At 42.2% G+C, this 11835-nt stretch overlaps 1 pseudogene; it reads left to right on the top strand.

The window, feature by feature from the left end:
• The first annotated feature begins 3433 nt into the window (after nucleotides 1-3433).
• Nucleotides 3434-5481, top strand: LOC100428140 (uncharacterized; annotated as a pseudogene).
• Nucleotides 5482-11835: the final 6354 nt, after the last annotated feature.

The raw sequence follows: 11835 nt of genomic DNA, 5'->3' as shown, positions 1-11835 counted from the left end.
AACATTCAGAAACATAATGACAGAATTTCTTAGAACCTGTGAAAGACACCAACTGACAGATTGAAGAAACCCAAAGCAGAATAAATGAAAAGAAACCCACTTCTTGATACATAATAGTGAAAGTACAGAAAGACAAAGAGAAAATCTTAAAAGCAACCAGAGAAGAAGACAGAAAATCATCAAGTAACAATGATAAGACTGACATGCAACTTCTTATCAGCAACAATGGAAGCCAGGAGAAAGTGAAATGTTGTGGGAAAAGAAAATAACTCCCAAGAGTGTTCAAAACCCAGTGAAGGCCAGGAAAGGGGGAGGGGAAAGGCGGAAAAAAGAAAAAGAAAAAAAAAAAGAACTTTGGGAGACTGAGGTTGGTGGATCACTTGAGGCCAGGAGTTCAATATCAGCCTAGCCAACATGGTGAAAAACCATCTCTGCCGGGTGCAGTGTCTCATGCCTGTAATCTCAGCACTTTGAAAGGCTGAGACAAGTGGATCACAAGCTCAGGAGATCGAGACCACCCTGGCTAACACGGTGAAACCCCATCTCTACTAAAAATACAAAAAATTAGCTGGACGTGGTGGCGGGCACCTGTAGTCCCAGCTACTCAGGAGGCTGAGGCGGGAGGATGGTGTGAACCCGGGAGGTGGAGCTTGCAGTGAGCCAAGATCACGCCACTGCACTCCAGCCTGGGTGACAGAGCAAGACTCCGTCTCAAAAAAAAAAAAAAAAAGAAAGAAAGCCCGTCTCTACTAAAAAACACTAAAATGAGGTCAGGTGCGTTGACTCACGCCTGTCATCCTAGCACTTTGGAAAGCCAAGGTGGGCAGATTGCCTGCGCTCAGGAGTTCAAGACCAGCCTGGGCAACATGACCAAACCCTGTCTCTACTAAAAATACAAAAAATAAGCCGGGCTTGGTGGCACACCTGTAATCCCAGCTACTTGGCAGGCTGAGGCATGAGAATCACTTGAGCCTGTAAGGCAGAGGTTGCAGTGAGCTGAGATTGAGCAACTGCACTCCAGCCTGGGCAACAGAGCGAGACTCCATCTCAAAATCAATCAATCAATCAATCTAACGGTGATTGTAAAAATGTCATTATACGAAATAGGAATTTCAGAAATGGTAAATATTATTGAAGCTACTAGTAAAATATGCTCTTTAAAGATATTGATCAACATATATCCTTTCTTAATGCCTCATTGTCAACATTATGAACAGGTAAGTTCTATGATGTCTTGTTAAGATAGCCATAGATCTATGTGGTGTCAAATCTGAGCTCAAATATTTGTCAATACCGCTGGCAGCATTAAAATTGTGCTTTTCTGAAAACAAACCATAAAAAGAATGGAAGTGAGGCTGGGCACATTGGATCATGCTGTGATCCCAGTAGTTTGGGAGGCTGAGGCAGGAGGATCCCTTGAGGCCAGAAGTTCAAGACCAGCCTGGGCAATATAATGAGATCCCATCTCTACAAAAAATTTTAAAAATCAGCTGGGCATGGTTGTGCATGCCTGTAGTCCCAACTACTGAGGAGGCTGAGATGGGAAGATCACTTGAGTCCAGGAGTTCAAGGATGCAGTAAGCCATGATCATGCCACTGCACTGCAGCCTGGGAAACAGAGCAAGACCTTGTCTCAAAAAAATAAATAAAATAAAATAAAGAAAGAAAGAAACAAAAAAGAACGGAGATAAATAATGGGACAAACTTGCATCTCCTGATAAGATGCACAAAGGACATAACATTACCTATGTAGTATTCTGCCAAGTATTTTTAATTTGGATTTAATCAAAATAAGACGATCAGACAAATATAAAATAACTAGCTTGGACTTTTGAAAAAGGCAATGTCATGAAAGACTGAAGAAAAAAAAAGTACAGTGGAACTGCTCTAGATTAAGGGAAATTAAACAAACACTGACAACTAAATGTATTTTATGATCCTGAGTTGGATCCTGGATTTTTTTGTTGTTGTTGTTGTTCTGAGACGGAGTCTCACTCTGTCGCCCAGACTGGAGCGCAGTGGTGCAATCTCAGCTGACTGCAACCTCCGCCTCCTGGGTTCAAGCGATTCTCCTGCCTCAGCCTCCCAAGTAGCTGGGATTATAGGTCTGTGCCACCATGCCCAGCTAATTTTTGTATATTTAGTAGAGATAGGGTTTCACCATGTTGGTCATGCTGGTCTCAAACTCCTCTAAGTATAAAATCTTGTGGGATTTACCCACTAACAAAATTAAACAGATGTTACTATTCTGCCTTATTTGCTATACATGTTTATTCATATTTTAATGCTGTATTTGTAAGAAATGAAATGTTACATCTATATTCCTTCATCATCCCTTCCTTCTCTAAACTAACTACTATCCTAAAACTGGTGTGTATCTTTCCCATGCATGATTTGCACTTTTACTATAAATAAATGCACTCATCAACAATAAATAATTTTGTAATATCAGTTTTTTTTTTTTTTTTTTTTTTTTGAGACGGAGTCTCTCTCTGTCGCCCAGGCTGGAGTGCAGTGGCTGGATCTCAGCTCACTGTAAGCTCCGCCTCCCAGGTTTAGGCCATTCTCCTGCCTCAGCCTCCGGAACAGCTGGGACTACAGGCGCCTGCCACCTCGCCCGGCTAGTTTTGTTTGTTTGTTTGTTTGTTTGTTTGTATTTTTTAGTAGAGACGGAGTTTCACCGTGTTAGCCAGGATGGTCTCGATCTCCTGACCTCGTGATCCGCCCGTCTCAGCCTCCCAAAGTGCTGGGATTACAGGCTTGAGCCACCGCGCCCGGCCTATATCAGTATTTTAACTTATGGGAAATACCAGTGCTTACAGCAAGTTTTTAGCCTTAAATATTAGGATAAACCGTATAAAGTTGCCAATATTTGATCATTATTTACCTATACAAAAGAGGCCGGGCACAGTGGCTTACACTTGTAATCCTACCACTTTGGGAGGCTGAGGCGGGTGGACCACCTGAGGTCAGGAGTTTGAGACCAGCCTGACCAACACGGTGAAACCCCGTCTCTACCAAAAATAGAAAAATTAGCTGGGTGTGGTGGCGGGCACCTGTAATCCCAGCTACTTGGGAGGCTGAGGCAGGAGAATCGCTTGAACCCAGGAGGCGGAGGTTGCAGTGAGCCGAGATCGTGCTATTGCACTCCAGGCTGGGCAACAGAGCGAGACTCTGTCTCAAAAAGAAAAAAAAAAAAAAGGACAGGGTATTGCTCCAGTGGCAGTCATTTTAGCAGCTCTTGAGTCCATCCAGGCCATCCGAGCTTTGGGAGCGCGTTGTTTGGCAAGAGGGCAGGAAGAGGCGAGGGGAGGGCTTCTCCTGCTGAACAGTGGCGGGTATGGGGGTCAGCGGCGGCGGGGGTGACAGCTTTACTCAGGTCCCCGCGCTAGTCTTGGTCCTGGTCCCAGTCCCGCACCGCCCACAGGCTCCGATGGCAGCGGCAGAGCTGAGGGCCTGACTCAGGTTGCCATGACTACAGAAGCACATATAAATCTCACAAAGGGCTGTTTGAACTTTGAGGACATCGCCATTTACTTCTCACAGGAAGAGTGGGGACTTCCTGATGAGGCTCAGAGACTCCTATACCTTGAAGTGATGCTGGAGAACTTTGCACTTGTATTTTACCCAGGATTTTGTACAGAAATACTGGGTGTGGTGGAGCCTGCAGCAAGCTAGTTGGAATGTGCCTCTTGTAAAAGTAGCCTCACTGGGTTGTGGGCATGGTAAAGAGGATGAAGAGACACCTTCTGAGCAGAATGTTTCTGTGTCACAGTCTAAGGCAGGTTCATCCACACTGACGACTGAACCCTGTGAGATATGTGTTCCATTCCTGAAAGATATTTTGCCTCTGGCTAATCTCTCTGGGAAGGAACTATACTTGGTTGGAGCACGTGCAAACCAGTACCAGCACAGAAACATCACAGTGCAAAGAAATCCTTGAAGAGGAACATGGACAGAGCCTCGTATGTGAAGCGCTGCCTTCTCCGTCTGTCAGGGAAGTCCTTCCACAAATGCGAGGTTGGGAAGGACCTCCCAGTCATCTTGGGGCTTCTAGGTCCCTGGTCTTTCCTAAAACTGAGAAGCCCAATACGATCACCAAATGTGGAGAGGACACTCACAGTCAACAAAGTTATTACAAGTCAGGTCAGTGTGGGAAGCTTCCAGGCACAAACACTCCTGTTCACTAAGAGTCGACACTGGAAAAAGCCTTTATGAGTGTATCAAATGTGAGAAAGCCGGCCAGGCACAGTGGCTTACACCTGTAATCCCAACGCTTTGTGAGGCCAAGGTGGGCAGATCACCTGAGGTCAGGAGTTCGAGACCATCCTGGCCAACATGGTGAAACCCTGTCTCTACTAAAAATACAAAAAAAAAAATTTTGCCAGGTGTGGTGGTGTGCACCTATAGTCCCAGCTACTTGGGAGACTGAGGTAAGAGAATTGCTTGAACCCAGGAGGCAAAGGTTGTAGTGAGCTGAGATCACGCCACTGCACTCTAGCCTGGACAACAGAGTGAAAGTCTGTCTCAAAAACAAAACAAAACAAAAAACGGCAAATGTGGGGAAGCCTTCTGTGGCAAGTACTCATTTGTCTAGCACCAGAGAGTGCATACTGGGAAAAGACCCTCGGAATGCAATGAATGTGGAAAATTCTTTAGCCAAACCTCCCACCTGAATGACCATCGGAGATTCTGCACTAAAAAAAAGGCCTTATGAGTGCAGCAAATGTGGAAAATTATTTAGACAAAACTCCAGCCTTGTTGACCACCAGAAAATACACACCGGAGCAAGGCCTTATGAGGGTAGCCAATGTGGGAAATCCTTTAGCAAAAAAGCCACTTTTGTTAAACACTGAAGAGTTCACACTGGAGAAAGGCCTTATAAGTGTGATGAATGTGGAAATTCCTGTAGTCAAAGTGCCATTCTTAATCAACACCAAAGAATTCACACCAGAGCAAGCCTTAAGAGTGTGGCCAGCACGGGAAATCCATTAGTCAGCAGAGAGTTCACACTGGAGAAAGGCCTCCATCCTTATTCAATACGAGAGAATTCACAATGGAGCAAGGCCTTATGAGTGTGGCCAGCGTGGAAAGTCCTTTAGCCAAAAGTCTGGCCTTATTCAACATCAGGTGGTTCACACTGGACAAAGGCCTTATGAGTGCAACCAATATTGGAATTCCTTTAGCCAGTGCTCCAGCCTCATTCATCACCAAAAATGTCATAACACGTGGAGGCCTCATGAATGCAGCAAACGTGGAAGAGCGTTTACCTTCAAGATCTATCATCATTTAGCTCCTGAAAGTCCACACTTCAGAAGAGCCTTAGACCTAGAGAGAATGTGCTGTCTCTGTAGTATTGTGGCAATGGAGAGCATTTATGAGGGAGCCACCTGCCTGAAGTTGAACCTTATGCTTCCAAGTTTCTCTGGTAGAAACCGTCTCCCCTCTACTACCTTGCACAGTAGGAATTGGTCACCCTGATGTTCTGAGGCAAGGCAGACATCTATGTGTTCTCTTCTTTGGAGGAAATCTCGAGCAGTCTGAGCCTTTAGGGGAAATTCATTCCCTTTTCTGACTGATCACAGCATACATCAGACCCAGTTTTGGTCAGGAGGGCCCAGCCTGGGTTCTGCTGGAGGTTTATGTGGAAGGCTTCCCTTCATGGAAATTCTTGGTCTCACACAACTCTTGGTCATTCTTCCAGCCTCCTAGTCACCACCTGGCAACTGACTGCCTCACATTGCTCCAGTTTATGCACTAACAAAGGCTATATATATACATTTTTTTGAGACAGGGTCTCCCTCTGTCGCCCAGGCTGGAGTGCAGTGGTGCGATCTCAGCTCACTGCAACCTCCACCTCCAGGGTTCAAACGATTCTCATGCCTCAGCCTCCTGAATAGCTGCGACTACAAGTATGCACTGCCACTAAAGGCCTTATATTTGAATCTACCTGTGATCTTGGGGTTTTGTTTACTATGTGCAGTGGGTGGCAAACAGACTTGAACTCTATATGAAGGAGTGGACAGCTTTTGTGGGCCTCTACAGAAAAAGTAAAATGACAGAGTAATTCTCATTCTGGTTTTGGTCATATTTGTTTTGCTACCTAAGGTCTCCTAGGAAACAATGCAAGGTTTCAGTTATTCTAATTTGTGGCCTGGATGCCTATACTTTCTGTGAGACTAGAAGTTATCCTGAGGAAAGGCCAGCTGTTATGACAAGCACCTGTGCTTCGGGGAATAGGACAAATTTGTTCCATTGTTCCCAGAGGATGTCATATGATGCCCAGGACTGTTGAGAAGTTTTTCACGAGATTCTATAAGGAGACATGCCCTGATATCAAACATTCCATAGGCTGATGTCACTCAGAAGATGATGGGAGTCAGGTGTGAACTATAATTGGTACAGAAATACTGGATATGGTGGAGACTGCAGCAAGCTGCTTGGAATGTACCCCTTATAAAAGTGCATTTACAAATCTTCCTATGACTGTGGCTTTGAGCAAGTGACAGGACCTAGAAATCTGTGTATCGCCAATAGCTGAGGTCATTGTCAGCAAAAATAATTAACTTTTTTTTTTTTATTCTTGTTGACTTTCTAGGTTGTTTACATCAAGTCTGTTGCTGTAGAAGCAGGAAAAGGATAAAGATAATAGAAGTCTGGCTGGGCCCAGTGGCTCACACCTGTAACCCCAGCACCTTGGGAGGCCAACGCAGGAAGATCACTTGAGGCCAGGAGTTTGAGACCAGCCTGGCCAACATGGTAAAACCCCATCTCTACTACAAAAATTAGCCAGGCGTGGCGTGGTGGTGAACATCAGTAATCCCAGTTACTCAGGAGGCTGAGGCACAAGAATCGCTTGAAACCGGGAGGCACAGGCTGCAATGAGTTGAGATCACACCACTGCACTCCAGATAATAGAAGTCCTACAGGATGGGGATGTAGGACTTGTGATTTCCACCAGTGTTGCTATTGTCTCAGACTACAACAGCCTACAGTGCTTGCCGATATTTCCTGCACTTATGGATGCAGGGTTGCCCTTCCTCCAGCCTGAAGGAAAAGAGAGTTCAGTCAACATGAGGTTGCCAAGCCTTCTGGTTTCTGAAAAGTGGGAGATCAGGCCAGGCGCAGTGGCTCACGCCTGTCATCTCAGCACTTTGGGAGGCCAACGGGGGCAGATCACCTGAGGTCGGGAGTTCGAGACCAGCCTGCCTAACATGGTGAAACCCCATCTCTACTAAAGATAAAAAAAAAAAAAAGCCAGGCATAATGGTGGGTGCCTGTTATCCCAGCTACTTGGGAGGCTGAGGCAGGAGAATCACTTGAACCCAGGAGGCGGGGGCTGCAGTGAGCCAAGATAGCACCATTGCACTCCAGCCTGGGCAACAGAGTGACACTCCATCTCAAAAAAGAAAGAAAGAAAGAGAGAAAGAAAGAGAGGAAGGAAGGAAGGAAGGAAGGAAGGAAGGAAGGAAGGAAGGAAGGAAGGAAAGAAGAAAAGTGGGAGATCAGGTATTTTATTTTGAAACATGTTTTACAAACTTCCTTGATGAATAAGTGACATGCCATGGTATATATGTATTTATGGTGTATAATTTGAAGAGTTTGTCATATGAGCCCATGAAACCACCTGATATGGTTTGTCTGTGTCCCCACCCAAATCTCATCTTGAATTCCCATGTGTTGTGGGAGGGACCCGGTGAGAGGTAATTGAATCATGGGGGCAAGTCTTCCCTGTGCTGTTCTCATGATAGTGAATAAGTTTCATGAGATCAGATGGTTCTATAAAGAGGAGTTTCCCTGCAGAAGCTCTCTTCATTTGCCTGCCTCCATCCACATGTGACTTGCTCCTCCTTGACTTCTGCCAGAATTGTAAGACTTCCCCAGCTATGTGGAACTGTAAGTCGAATTAAATGTCTTTCTCTGGTAAATTGCCCAGTCTCAGGTATGTCTTTATCTGCAGTGTGAAAATGTACTTATACACCACCCTAATCATGATCATGAACATATTCATGATTCACCTCATGTTGTTTTACAATCTGCCTGCACTTTCCAAGGCCTTCAAGAGTCCAGTGATTTACTTTCACTACAAGAGAATAGTTCGAGTTTTCTAGAATTTTATGTGAATGGAATCATAAAATATTTACTCCTCTTTTCCTAATGTTTTTCATACTGCATAATTATTTTAAGATTTAGCAATGTTGTTTACATGAATCATTCATTTATATTGCTGAGAAATAATTATTCTGTGGATATGCCACAATTTGGATAAATAATTGGATGATTTCCAGTTTGGGGCTGTTATAAATAATGCTACTATGAACACAGGCATATAATTCTTAAGATGCATAAATGTTTTATTTCTCCTGTTCCAATAGTACAGTGTATGTGAATAGTACAGTGTATGCTTTATTTTTAAAGAAACTACCAAACTATAACCTAACTGTACCATTTGCATTCCCATCAACAGTATGTGAGCCTTCCTGTTTCTCTACATTCTTGCCAATACTTGGTATGGTTAGTCTTTTTAACTTTAGTTGTTTTATTAGCTGTATAATAGCATCCTTCTGTGATTTTATTGCATTTTTCTGGTATTTTATGGTATTGACCATTTTTTGTGTGTCTATTTGCTACCTGTATATCTTCTTTGGAAAAATGTTTGTTAATGTATTTTGCCTATTTTTAAATGAATGTTGGTGATAGTTCCTTTTTCATTAATAAATAGACATGTATAACAAAAAAGACAAATTTATATTGCCTGGCCTAATATATATAGAGAGAGAGAAAGAAGAAAGGCTGAAAATTAGTGGATTAAGCATCCACCTCAAGAAGTTACAAACAGAAAAACAAAAACCAAAGGGTGAAGAGAAAAAAAAGCAAAAATAAATAGAAACAAATGCCATAGTAACCATACATAAAACAGAGAAAATCAACAAGGCCAAACTTTGTTTTGTTTTGTTTTGTTTTGTTTTTGTTTTTGTTTTTGAGACGGAGTTTCTCTCTTGTTGCCCAGGCTGGAGGGCAATGGTGCAATCTCGGCTCACTGCAACCTCCCAGGTTCAAGATATTCTTCTGCCTCAGCCTCCCAAGTAGCTGGGATTATAGGTGCCTACCACCATGCCCGGCTAATTTTTGTATTTTTAGTAGAGACAGGGTTTCACTGTGTTGATAGGGCTGGTGTTGAATCCCTGACCTCAGGTGATCCACCCACCTTGGCCTCCCAAAGTGCTGGGATTACAGGAGTGAGCCACCGTGCCTGGCCAAAATTTTTTTAAGAGTAATTAATAAAATTGGCAAACTTTTGGTGAAATTATTTGAGAAAAGAAGAGAGAAAAAGAGAACATACAAATTACCAAAACAGGATCAGAGATGAAAAGGATACTTCATCCATATGTTGAAAACATATTTTTAAATGAGTAAGGCACAAATTACCAAAACTGAACTAAGAATAAATTTTAAAATATGAACACATTTATAATAAGTAAAGAGAATCAGTAATCAAACACCTTCCAACACCTTCTAACAAAAACAAGTCCAAGAAGGCTACCAAACATTTAAAGAATTTAACATTGATCCTTCTCAAATTCTTCCAAAAACTAGAAGCAAAAGGAATACTTCTTAACTCACCCTATGAAGCCAGCGTTACACTGAAACCACAGCCAAAGACATCACAAGAAAAAACAATTACAGACCAATATCCTTTATGAATACAGATGTAAAAATCCTCAAGGAAATACTAACAAACCAGATTCTCCAGCATATTAAAAGGATTATAAACCATGACCAAGAAGGCTTTACCTACAACAGCAAGAGTGGTTCACATAAGAAAATTAATCAATATGGTAAACCACAACATTAGTTGAATGAAAGAAAAAATCCACATGATCATCTCAATTGACACAGAAAAAGCATTTGACACCCTTTCAGAATAAAAACTCTCAGAAAATTTGGAAGCAAATTTTCTCAACCTGATAAAGGACATTTATGAAAAACCCACAACTGACTTCACCCTCGATAGTGAAAGATTGAAAGCTTCCCACCTAAGTTCAGGAATAAGACAAGGTTCTCTCTCTTTCCACGGTCATTCAACATTGTACTGTAAGTTCTAGTCAGGTTAATGGGACAAGAAGAAAAAACAGCATCCAAAGTAGAAAGGAAGATATAAAATTATCTCTATTCACAGATGACACAATCCTATATACAAAAAATTCCAAAGATTCCAGAAAAAATTTACTTGAGCTAACAAATGAATGCAGCAAATTCACAAAATACAAGATCAATATACAAACATCAACCGTATTTCTATACACTAGCAATGAACAATCCTGAAAGGAAATTAAGAAAATATTTCTATGTACAATAGCATCCAAAAGAATAAAATGCCTAGGAATATTTACCAGGGAAGTCAAAGACTTGTACACTGAAAACTACAAAACATGGCTGAAAGAAATTAAAGAAGACCTAAACAAATTGAAAGACTTTCTGTGTACATGGATTGGAAGACATAATATTGTTTGAGATGGCAATACTACTCAAAGTGATCTACAGATTCAAGGCAATTCCCATCAAAATTTCAATGGCCTTTTTAGCAGATAAAGAAAAGTCACGGCACTTTGGGAGGCCAAGGCAGGAGGATCACTTGAGCCCAGGAATTTGAGCCCAGTCTGAGCAACATAGTAAGGCCTCATCTCTACTAAAAATAAAAAATTAGCTGGGTCTGGTGGTGTGCATCTGTGGTCCCATCTACTTGGGAGGCTGAGGGGGGAGAATGGCTTGAGCCAGGGAGGTTGAAGCTGCAATGAGCCATGATCATGCCACTGCACTCCAGCCTGGGCAACAGAGTGAGACCCTGTTCCCCCACAAAAAAAAAGAAACAAAAAAAAAAGAAAAAGAAAAAGTCAGTTCTTGAGTTCATATGGAATTGCATGGGACCCTGAAAAACCAAAACAATCTTGAAAATTAAAACAAAGTTAGAAGACTCACACTTTCCTATTTTAAGTCATAATACAAAGCTACAATAATCAAAAACAGTGTGGTACTGGCATAAAGATATACATACAGAGCAGTGGAATAGAATTAAGCATATAGAAATAAGCCCATACATCTATAGCCAATTAATTTTCAACGAGGATGCCAAATCATTCAATAGCGAGACAACTGTCTCTTCATCAAATGGTGCTGGGGCAAGTGAATATTCATATGCAAAGGAATAAAGTTGGACCCCTACTTCAGAATACATACAAAAATTAACTCAAAGTACATCAATGACCAAAAGATATTCTTGCTATGTAGCCCAGGCTGGAGTGCAGTGGTATGATCATAGCTCACTGCAGCCTCAAACTCCCAGGCTCAAGCAATCCTCCTGTCTCAGCCTCCAAAGTGCTGGGAATACAGGCATAAGCCATTGTGCCCAGCCTCAAAATCTTAAAACTCTTAGAAGAAAGCATAAGGGTAAATGTTAATGTTCATTGGCAATGGTTTCTTAGATGTGACACCAAAAGCACAAGCAACAAAAGAAAAAATAGATAATTTGGACTTCATCACAGTAAAAAACTTCTGTGCTTCAAGGGACACCATCAAAAAAGTAAAAGGAGAACCTGTTAATATTAAATGGAAAAAGCATATATTTTTGTTTTTGTTTTTGTTGTTTGTTTGTTTGTTTCACTCTTGTCACTCAGGCTGGAGAGCAATGGCACAATCTTGGCTCACCGCAACCTCCACCTCCTGGGTTCAAGCAAGTCTCCTGCCTCAGCCTCCCAAGTAGCTGGGATGACAGGCGCATGCCACTGTGTCCAGCTAATTTTGTATTTTTAGTAGAGATGGGGTTTCTCTATGTTT

Source organism: Macaca mulatta, chromosome X, assembly GCF_049350105.2.
Source record: "Macaca mulatta isolate MMU2019108-1 chromosome X, T2T-MMU8v2.0, whole genome shotgun sequence".
NCBI classification, from domain to species: Eukaryota; Metazoa; Chordata; class Mammalia; order Primates; family Cercopithecidae; genus Macaca; species Macaca mulatta.
The sequence above is the reverse complement of the archived record's forward strand: the minus strand, read 5'-3'. Positions and strand labels throughout refer to the sequence as shown.